Below are 10445 nucleotides of genomic sequence, written 5' to 3'. Positions count from 1 at the left end.
AAAACGGAAGACAATTCCACAGGCGTGCAGTTCTAAGAAAGAAGCTTTGTTCATGGAATCTACGTTTAGGTTTAGGCACAGATAAAGAGTGGGGGGAATTATTGATAGTGTTTACCGCTAGACGAGTGTTTCTTGTGAAAGTTTGGCGAGGGGGGACCATAGATTGAAGCTCAGTCGAACACTTTCCATGAAAATAACGATACATCAGAGACAAACTCGCAACATCTCTTCTGTGAGATAGAGGTTGCAGCGAAGAGAAAAGGACATCTCCTACGAGGCTACGAAGTATATTTTGAACTCTATCAAGGCAGGACAAGTCCTTTCTAGCAGCTCCTGCCCAGATGTGGCAACAGTATTCCATCTTTGGACGTACCTGGCTCTTATATAGATAGAGAATAGCATCAGCAGTGAGATATTTACCGGATCGATAGAAAGATCCCACCATTTTTCCAGCGGCCTTGGCAACAGATTTGATGTACGTGTTCCATTTAAGATCAGGAGTAATGGTCAAGCCCAGAAGCTTGTCAAAACTTGAGGCCTCCTGAAGACGAGAGCCATTCATTTCAATTGATGCCAAATGTGGATTAGAATGTTGATGATGTAAAGAGAGAAGCTTGGTTTTAGATGCATTAAAAGTAATCAGCCACTCCTTTCCCCATAGTCCTACGTGCTCAAGATCAGAGGAGAGAGAATTGGAGAGAACTTGGTCGTTTACTGTCTTAGATGTGCAACCATAAATGGTAGTGTCGTCAGCATAGATGTCTACAAATGATGTAAGGATGGGAATCTTATTAACTGATTATTACTGTATTAACGCTTAGCACTCATTGGCACTTATCCTCGAGTGACTTTCGGGCATTGATAATTGGTGACTCCCGTGTAAAAAACATGGTGTTTCTGCATTTATCGACCCACGATTTCCATGAAGTTACTCTGGTGTCTTCGGCAGATGAAGGGAAGTACCGGAAACAGCCGAGCAAGCTTTGTTGCAAAAAAAAAAAAAAAAAAAAAATGTTAAGAATGGCGACAACCACTGAAATTCATTAAGTAATACATTAGAAAGAAATCTTAATATTCAGAAAACTGTTTGTTGACCATTTTTTGTTCTTCCCGTCATCTGCCGAGTATACCCGAGTTACTTTGGGGAAATTAATTAAGGAGTCACCACTGATCAAATCCCGGAGGCCACTCGACGATAAGGGTTAATGAGTGTACGGTAGTCAATGAGACGATATCGTTTTAATTGTTAGTATTAGAAATTTGGTAAATTGGATCACTTAAGCGGACGGGTTCATCAAGCACTTGTTTTATATATTCAATACTTTATATTTACTACCTACTGTTTAAATACCTAAAAAAAAAAAAAAAAAAAAATCACCCAAAATCTTAGTTGTCTGAATTTTCGTGAAGGATAAATCTTTTTGCATCGAACTAAATTAAACTAAATATAGGCGTAAGGCAAGACAATGCGGCTAACAGCCATCTCCTAATATTTTTATGATCTCGGGAGTGAATCTTTAAACATTTTTTTTACCGTGTTATAGATAGAGTAAGAAGCATAAAAACAGTTTAAAAAATTTGATATTTCGACCAGTACTGCGCTCTTTGTCAAAAAAAAAAAAAAAATGTAGCGATATGAGTAAAATTAGTCCAAAAATTAATGTCTAGACATGTTTTAGTCGGAAGGAAGTGGAACTTGTGCAGTGTAGATTACTAGAAAAAAGAGATACAAATGAACAAATTTACAACAAATACATTTTTCTAAACAAAAGATCATCAAACTTCGATCAATCTGCATGACTTTGTAGTTTTCTTTTTTCTGGGGGGGGTATTTCATCGTTGCAACTTTAATTCAAGATAGCTGCCACTTCTTACCTGTTGTAAATTAATTTTTTTACTTATGTTTTTTTTTTGATAAGTGATCGTCCGAGTTCTAATTTATTGTCTTTACTTCTATATCTATATAAAAGCCAAGTACGTCCAAGGATGGAATACTGTTGCCATATCTGGGCAGGAGCTGCTAAAAACAGCCTATCCTGCCTTGACAGAGTACAAAATAGACTTCGTGGTTTAGTGGGGGATGCCCTTTTCTCTACCCTGCAACCTCTCTCCCACAGAAGAGACGTTGCGAGCCTATACTTGTTTTATCGTTATTTCCATGGCAGGTGCTCGTCTGAACTCCAATCTCTGGCCCCCCCCTCGCCAATCTTCCACGAAAAACACCTGTCTAGCTGAATCCACTGTGAAAAATTTCCCCCACTCTATATATGTGCCTAAATCAAAACGCGGATTCCATGAACAAAGCTTCTTTCTTAGAACTGCACGCCTGTGGAACTCTGTTCCGTCTGCCTGCTTCCCACCGGACTACAACTTGGATGTCTTCAAGTCCAACGTTAACAAATTCCTAATGAACCGCCCCCTTAAGTAAACACTTCATCAAATCTCCACACTAACGTAATGTACTTGCAATAACCCTTATCCCTGAGTGGCTTCCGGGCCTTGATAAGTGGTGATCACTGTGTAAAAATAAAATAAAAATAACAACACTCAATTAGCTACAACCACGATCAACAATTTTCCCAACTCTCTATATGTGCCTATACATAAACACAGATTCCAGCAACTAAGCTTCTTTCCTAGAAGTTCCGGCCGACGGAACTCCGTTGCGCTGTCATGGTTTGTTGCTTAGTACAATATGGTAAAAAATCCAATGTAAAGAAATTATTTTGGGTCATTTTCTTAAATAATCGAATTCTATCTAATTTCCACTATTAGCAATAACTGTATTAACTCTTAGCATTCATTAGCACTTATGCTCGAGTGACCTACGGGCATTGATAATTGGTGACTCCCTTGTAAAAAAACATGGTGCTTCTGCATTTATCGACCCGAGATTTCCATAAAGTTACTCGGGTGTCTTCGGCAGATTAAGGGAAGTACCGGAAACAGCCGAGCAAGCCTTGTTGCAAAAAATAAATAAATAAATAAATAAATAAAATAAATATTATTACACTCCTCTCTCCCCATGTTAAGAATGGCGACAACCACTGAAATTCATTAAGTAATACATTGGAAAGAAATCTTAATATTCAGAAAACTGTTTGTTGACCATTTCTGGTTCTTCCCGTCATCTGCCGAATATACCCGAATTACTTTGGGGAAATCACGGGTTGCCAAATGCAAAAGTACCTATTTTTTTTTTTAATTGCTTATCAAATTAACATCAGATATTTCTGAATCGGGATAAGGTATGGTCCAGCTTGGTCTCAGGTGGTCATACTTCCAAGTATCACCTCCTTCTTCGGCTTAAGAAGTTTGTTCGTTGCAGGTCGCTTGAGGAAGGCCTCCTCTTCTATAAAAGGACATCTGACTTCATCAGCATTAAACGTCCCTGTTCCAAATCTTGCTATTGTATGGAATAAGTTAATCCCAGTTTTCCGATGTCAGATTAATCTGCTTCCGCTTCGACGTTGCAATACGGATATCGGCAGATTACGGATAAGACGTTCCCAAAAGGATTAACCTGTTCTATGCAGTCGACCTCTCGTCCTACATTTTTTATTTCAGTCATGTCATTATAAAGATGAAACGTTGTAAAGGATATCTGCCCCCCTCTCTCTCTCTCCCCTCCCTCTCTTTCTCGATCACTATTTTCTAATTATCCTTCCTTTTCTAGCTCTGGCTTGAGAAATGACATACATTTTTGTTTAAAATCCAAGTAATCCGTTATTTCTATTTAAACATGTCTTTCAGAACAATTGTCACTCTGCATGAAGCAACATTATCTACATACTAGCAGGTTTTCCTGGGTTGCCCGGCATTGCCCAGTCATAAAATACGATTAAATATGATATATTCAATTTATGAAGATTTTATAGTTATAATTATACAGTCAATTCTTTGTAGAACATTATATTGTACCAAACAAACAGTAGTTATTTCAAAGGTTTTAAAAAAATAATTAAATATTTGACTCTGGTTCGATCAGCTAGAATCGAAACCAAAACATAGAGCGAAGTACATACGCATTTACAAATTTAAAAAAAATCTTTATGAATTAGTTTAAATGTATATTTGCGCATACGTAGAAAGAACATGTTTTGTCGACTTACGCCTGCAAAATATAAATTCGATTTCAATTTTTACCTCTTAGCAGCTATTTTTACTGGTTAAAATAGGAAATCGAATTTTCCCCGCAGGTCAAAATACCCTACATATAATGTTTCATGTCTAAAGACCAAAATTATACAGAAACGTATGCGAGAGACCATCTCACACACAAACAGTCAATGTCAGTTTATATATATATATATATATATATATATATATATATATATGGTTAGTTAGTTATAAAATATATATGTCGATTAAGTTACACTGAATATTCCGCGTTTCATCCACTGTCGGACTCTTCAGGCTTATGCGCGAATTTTGTGGTTATATAAAAACGAATATGCGTATATAAAAACGACAGGCAACCAGAAAATTCGCGCATAAGCCTGAAGAATCCTAGGGTGGATGAAACACGGAATATTCAGTGTAGCTTAATCGCCATATATATTTTATAACTAACTAGCTCTACCTACGTATTGAGCACTTTTGAAGTAAATACTTAAAGTTTACGCATAAATATATACTTTCGTATATTAATTTTATGTGAGTAAATGAAGTAGTTATATATATACATATACAAACACACACACACACACACATATATATATACAATTATTTATTATAATACTTATTAAATACCTACTGACACTAGTGTTTCATCCTTTCGGGAATCATCAGTGCAGGTTGTCACGATTAACACCAGTCGATAGATTCGAACCCAGCGACAAAAGTCATCCCTAGCTTAATTAGCAAGGACCTAATCCATTAGGCTACCGTTAACCGCAAGAAATGTTGTTGAATTTCAAACATTTATTTTTATCTTTTTTTAACGTCTGTCAGATTGACCTGATCAATATATGATAATCAGCACATAAGAGCTAAATTGGCCGACTTTAATTCAACTGAAAAAAGTGTCAACGATAAGAAACGCGTTTCTTAAAGGGACTGACATAATTATTTATTATGATAATTATTAAATACCTACAGATACTAGTGTTGCATCCTTTCGAAAATCATCACACACACATATTTTTCTTTATTCTCATATTCAATTAAACATTAAACCTAAAATGGTCTTAAAACTAAGTACTAAAATAACGATAATTTGTAAACATTACCTGTCACTAATACGAAACCAAAATTAATCGTAACGTTAATGCAAGGTTGTTACGGCCATAGAAATAAAAAATTAAAAAGTTCTTTTTTCAAAAAATAATTATGAGAAAGAAAGAAACAGGGAAATCTAATTTAGGAACTCAACTAATGGGATATATAATTTTTTTTTTTAAATGGCTAAGGGTTTTCTGTGGAAAATTCTCATGACTCTGTTCTTAAATAAGGATACGAAACTTAGGTGATATATTAATATTTAAATGAGCTTTTCCGTAGTTACCGCAAAGGTAAATGTTTCTCACATGCTTTTTCTTTCTTTTTCTTTCTCTTCAAAAATCCTCTATTGTCAAAGTGTGTTTATTCATAAAGTCTGAGGAAATGCTGGTTTTTGAAAATTTTCAAACGATATAATGTTTGAAATTGTGGACTGGACATGGAAACAATCGTAACATAAAATGAAATACACTTTTTGTTGCCATCAACACCCTTTGTTGAAGGTCTTGATTTTGCTTAAATAGTATATGAATGCTCAATTATGAAATATGATAATTTTGTAGCTTACTGTTTAAGTCAACTCTTTTTGGCTTAAAACTTATTGGTATATGAAAATTTACTGGATTACACGAACGCAGTATATTACATATAAGTCTCTCTCTCTCTCTATATATATATATATATATATATATGTATATATATAAATATATATATATACAGAGAGAGAGAGCGAGAGAGAGAGAGAGAGAGCGAGAGAGCGAGAGACAAGTGACTTTGACTAAAGTTTTATTTGAACGCGTGCGCAAACATACATTTGATACCTCTAAAAACGGTTGTTTTTCAGTTTTTGTATGCGTATGAACTCAATTCAGATGGCAGCTAATAATACTAGTGTTTTGTGTTCGATTCTAGCTGCGTCACATTTTTATTTATTTATTTTTCAATTAAAAAATAACTACTACTATATATTGGGTATAATATCATAATTAATAACCAATTGGTTGTATAATAATAAATAAGAAATTTGCATAACTTAAAATATCATATTTAAGCACATTTTTACGATTGGGCAATAATGTTGCCTCATAGAATTGGCTCCATTCATCATTTATCAGAAAGTTTGATTATCGATATTCGATATTTATCGGAGGTATTCCAATTGAATACACTATCTAAGAATACTCCCAGACAGATTAAATAGATTTGTGCAAAATTAAAAAAAAAATCGACCCAGCCGTTTCGGACTCCATAGGGAACCAGCTCACCCACAGACACAGATATTAGTAGAGATAAACAATGCTCATCCAAAGTAACATTAAATATTAAAAATTACATATTAGGGAAACTTTTGTTATATACAGCTCAGGTCGATATATAAATCTACGAGGTTCTTTCAATAAGATGCCGGACGTTTTTCGTACGAGCATTTAAAGTGGGAGTAGACGATTAAAAATTCAGTATGTTATTGCAATATATCTTATGAGGTGACTGAACAATTTTTATGATCTCAGGTTCAAATGAACAGCTGCAGCAGGAATTTGAATACACCCTACTAAAGCTTGATTGTCACAGCTGGTGAATTTAAAAAAAAAACAATAAAATTTTGTTTTTAACTTGGAAAAAATGCCACGTAAACGTATGAAATGCGTGAGGCTGCTTTGAACAATCTTGCATGTACAACTGCATAGAAAACTGTGGCAAATCATTAAACACTTTTAAAAAACAGCGTGATTAGTTGTGAATAATGAGCAACAATGAATTCATGAATGCCTCGAGGGAGAAAGATAGATTGAGAGAGACATAGCTGTCCGTGCATATACAAGGTCGGATACAACTTGAATGAATAAAGTTTATGTTTAACGACTCTGTATTGAAAATTAATGCAAATGTGAAATATTTGAAGGCCCATTTAAAATAATGATCCCAAGAAACTGGGATTTGAGGGAAAATTTGCTAATTGACGTCTAATGTATATCGGTAAAAAAAAGAGTCAGTTTTTTTTTTGGTTTACATTATGTAGAAACACCGAATTAAATATTACTAAGAGGTTCAGGGCTTGGAACATGAGTGAGAATGATGGGCAGTTGAGGTTTTATAGCGTTTGAGATTCTGAATGGAAACATCTGGCGCAACAGATGATGAAGAATGACACGTTCTATGGAATACGTGTTGTGCTCATTAAAAGTGTTGCTCTGAGCAACAATTTTCTTAGATGCCAATTCTAGTCCGGTACATTAATTGTATGACACCATTTGGCAAATATCCGATGCAAAGAAAAATTGGATCTTATGCACAGTATGACGCATTTTTCTGTGTTGAACCGTAAACCGCCGGAGGTCCCTGCTTCCCCAACAGTACTGACGTGCAGAAGTTCAAGTGTAACGTGAACCGACATCTTGCTGCCCAAATCCCTACATAGTACCCCAGTAGTTATTGCTCCGGATAGTAGCCCCCTACACCAAAGTGGCAATTTGTCTTGTTTGGGGTGAAAAATGTAATAAAAAAAAATAAATAAAAATATGTAAAGCGCTGAGAAAATTTTTAAACCCCTCCTGATTTCTGGCTTTGGGGCTATGTAAAGGATAGCGTTTATGGCAAGAAGACTGATACAATAGCGTCTTTAAAGTTATTTATTGAAGAGGAGATTGCGATGTTACCTGGCTTTTTTACCACCCTGTATTTATAACTCTAAAACCTAGAACGTTGAAGAGCTATGAAGACAGAAGTGGTATGATTAAAACGAGCGACATTTTGCGTTCTAGAATTTATTTTTTTCACCACCATTTTCAATACATTTTTTACCTGCGATGAACGATGCTTCAGTCAAAAAAGTACGGAGCGCTCTTCTTATGTTGTGGGGTGGTGTTCGTATATACGTCGTGTTATTGTCTGTGACGTGTCTAATGTCTATTGTGGGGTTCTTCATTATATGAACACTAAGTTATCGTGTTACAGTCTATGTATGTTCCATGATCGTCTAAACGTGTTGTGTACGTGTATGTCAGGCATCACATAAACTCATACATGTATTTCAACATACCTCATCACTTTTTAACTGCGTCATTGGACTTTCGGTCAACCAAGATCTTTTTTTCTGTTATCAAAGTGTAGTATCTGTTCCAGCAGATGCTGCAATTAAAGCAATATGTGGGGGCAACCCCATATATCTGACCATTGTGTTGGAATATTTTGGGAGAGTAATGGGGTATGATCCCACACAGTCGGACGATTCTATTTATAAACGATGCTGCTAAGAACTGACGAATCAAATAAATTCACGTGCTGCTACCAACCAATCAGAAACCAGAATTGCTTCATAAATATTAAACCTTTTCTGGTGCAATTTCACATGTTCTTTCCCGGGTTTCGACACGGTAAGAATATTTTGTTCTGAGGAACTGTCTACTACAAACAAGTCACCTACCAGGACGTGTGTAACAGCGAACCATGAGAGGATTCAAAATGGCTTACACTTCTACACATTGCTTTTGAGCAATCATTTTTGGTCAATGTAGGGGAAACCTTTCATACCAATTGCCACTATCCAGTTCCCTCTCGGGGTAGCTGGTCCCCCTTTCCCCATTCTTCACATTAAAAAACGACCTTCTGCCTAATTTGCTCTCATGGGGAAGCTAATAAATAACTAAATAGAAAAAAAGTCTTGCCTTTTTTCTGTTGTTCTCGGCCTCCGTGGCCGGGTGACAAGATCACAGTATAGTATCTGTTCCGGCAGATACTGCAATCAAATACCATATGTGGGGGCGACCCCACATATAGGGCAATTGCACTTGTAGCGAGCAGTTATTGGTCCATGTAGGGGAAACCCTTCATACCAATTATCACTATCCAGTTCCCTTCGGGGAGCTTAAACCCGCCCCCTTCACTCTCCACATTAAAAAAAAAAACGCCTTGTGACTAATTTGCTAAGTGGGGAAGCAAATAAATACCTAACCCTCGGGCCGGGATCAAAGTGTAGTGTCTGCTCTGATGCTACTCTTAAGGTAATTTGTCTCGGTCAATGGAGGAGAAACCCTCTATACTGAGGCAATTATTATTTTTGGTCCCAACCAGAGTGCCCCTTTGGCCTTTTTCTCGGGGATCTGGTTTTACCCCACATTAAAAACGACATTGTGTCATATCTTGCTTTGGTGGGAAGCAAATATATTCTAATAGAAAAAAGGCGAGCCTTTTTCTTTCTTGGCTTTCGGGCCAAAAAAAAAAAAAGAGTAGTATTTGTTATTATGCTTGACTTTAGTTAATCGGTCCTTGGTCAATGTAGGAAAAGCCCTTCATACTGAAACAATTACTATTTTTGAATACTGCAGAGTGCCCCCCTTTTGCCCTTGCTTTTGGAGAGCTGGTCCCGCCCCACATTAAAAACGACCTTATGTCTTATTTGCTTCCGTGGGGAAGCAAATAAATACCTAAATAAACAGAAAAAGGTTTTTTAATATGAATATCATTACACAAAAACATCTAAATTTATAGGCATATAAATATATATGTGTGGGTATGTACATATATGTGTATATATATGTGAGTATATACATGTGTGTGCATATATATATATATATATATATATATATATATATATATATATATATATATATATATATATAGTAAGTTATAAATATATATGGCGATTAAGCTATACTGAATATTCCGCGTCTCATCCACTCTAGGATTCGGCAGTATTTGCCCACTGGTTTGATTCTATGTCTTGTTTGATTTATTTGTTTACTCTAGAAAGTATTGCTTTGCTAATTCTACCTATTTGTCCTGTAAGTGTCTGCTCATTGGCTGATTAGGAAGGGTGCGTTGGATACTAGAAAGCTGATTGGCTAACAAAAAACTCGATAGAACGTGCGTATATAAAAACGCGAGACAACCACAAAATTCTCGCATAAGCCTGAAGAATCCTAGAGTGGATGTAACGCGGAATATTCAGTGTAGCTTAATCACCATATATATTTTATAACTTACTAACTAGATCTACCTACGTACTGATCACCGTGGAAATAAATACTTAAAGTTTACGCATAAATTTATACTTTCGTATATTAATTTATGTGAGTAAATGAAGTAGTTATATATATATATATATATATATATATATACTATCAAAAGTACACGTCGTTGATTGGGTTCAAAAACAGCTTACAGAAAATGGACTCTGATTTATGAAAGTATGATAGGTTATGAAAAGGTAGGGTTGTAAAGAGATA

General features: G+C 35.7%; 1 protein-coding gene across 10 annotated transcripts in view; it reads right to left on the bottom strand.

Moving 5' to 3' along the window:
* The window catches only part of LOC145263644 (PDF receptor-like), a 787341-nt gene that overhangs the window by 312987 nt on the left and 463909 nt on the right, over positions 1-10445 (bottom strand). The window lies entirely within an intron of this gene.

The sequence above is a fragment of the Euprymna scolopes genome, chromosome 39 (assembly GCF_053919585.1).
Source record: "Euprymna scolopes isolate OS-2025 chromosome 39, ASM5391958v1, whole genome shotgun sequence".
Classification (NCBI taxonomy): domain Eukaryota; kingdom Metazoa; phylum Mollusca; class Cephalopoda; order Sepiida; family Sepiolidae; genus Euprymna; species Euprymna scolopes.
Note: the sequence above shows the minus strand (reverse complement) of the source record. Positions and strands in the feature narration are given on the sequence as shown.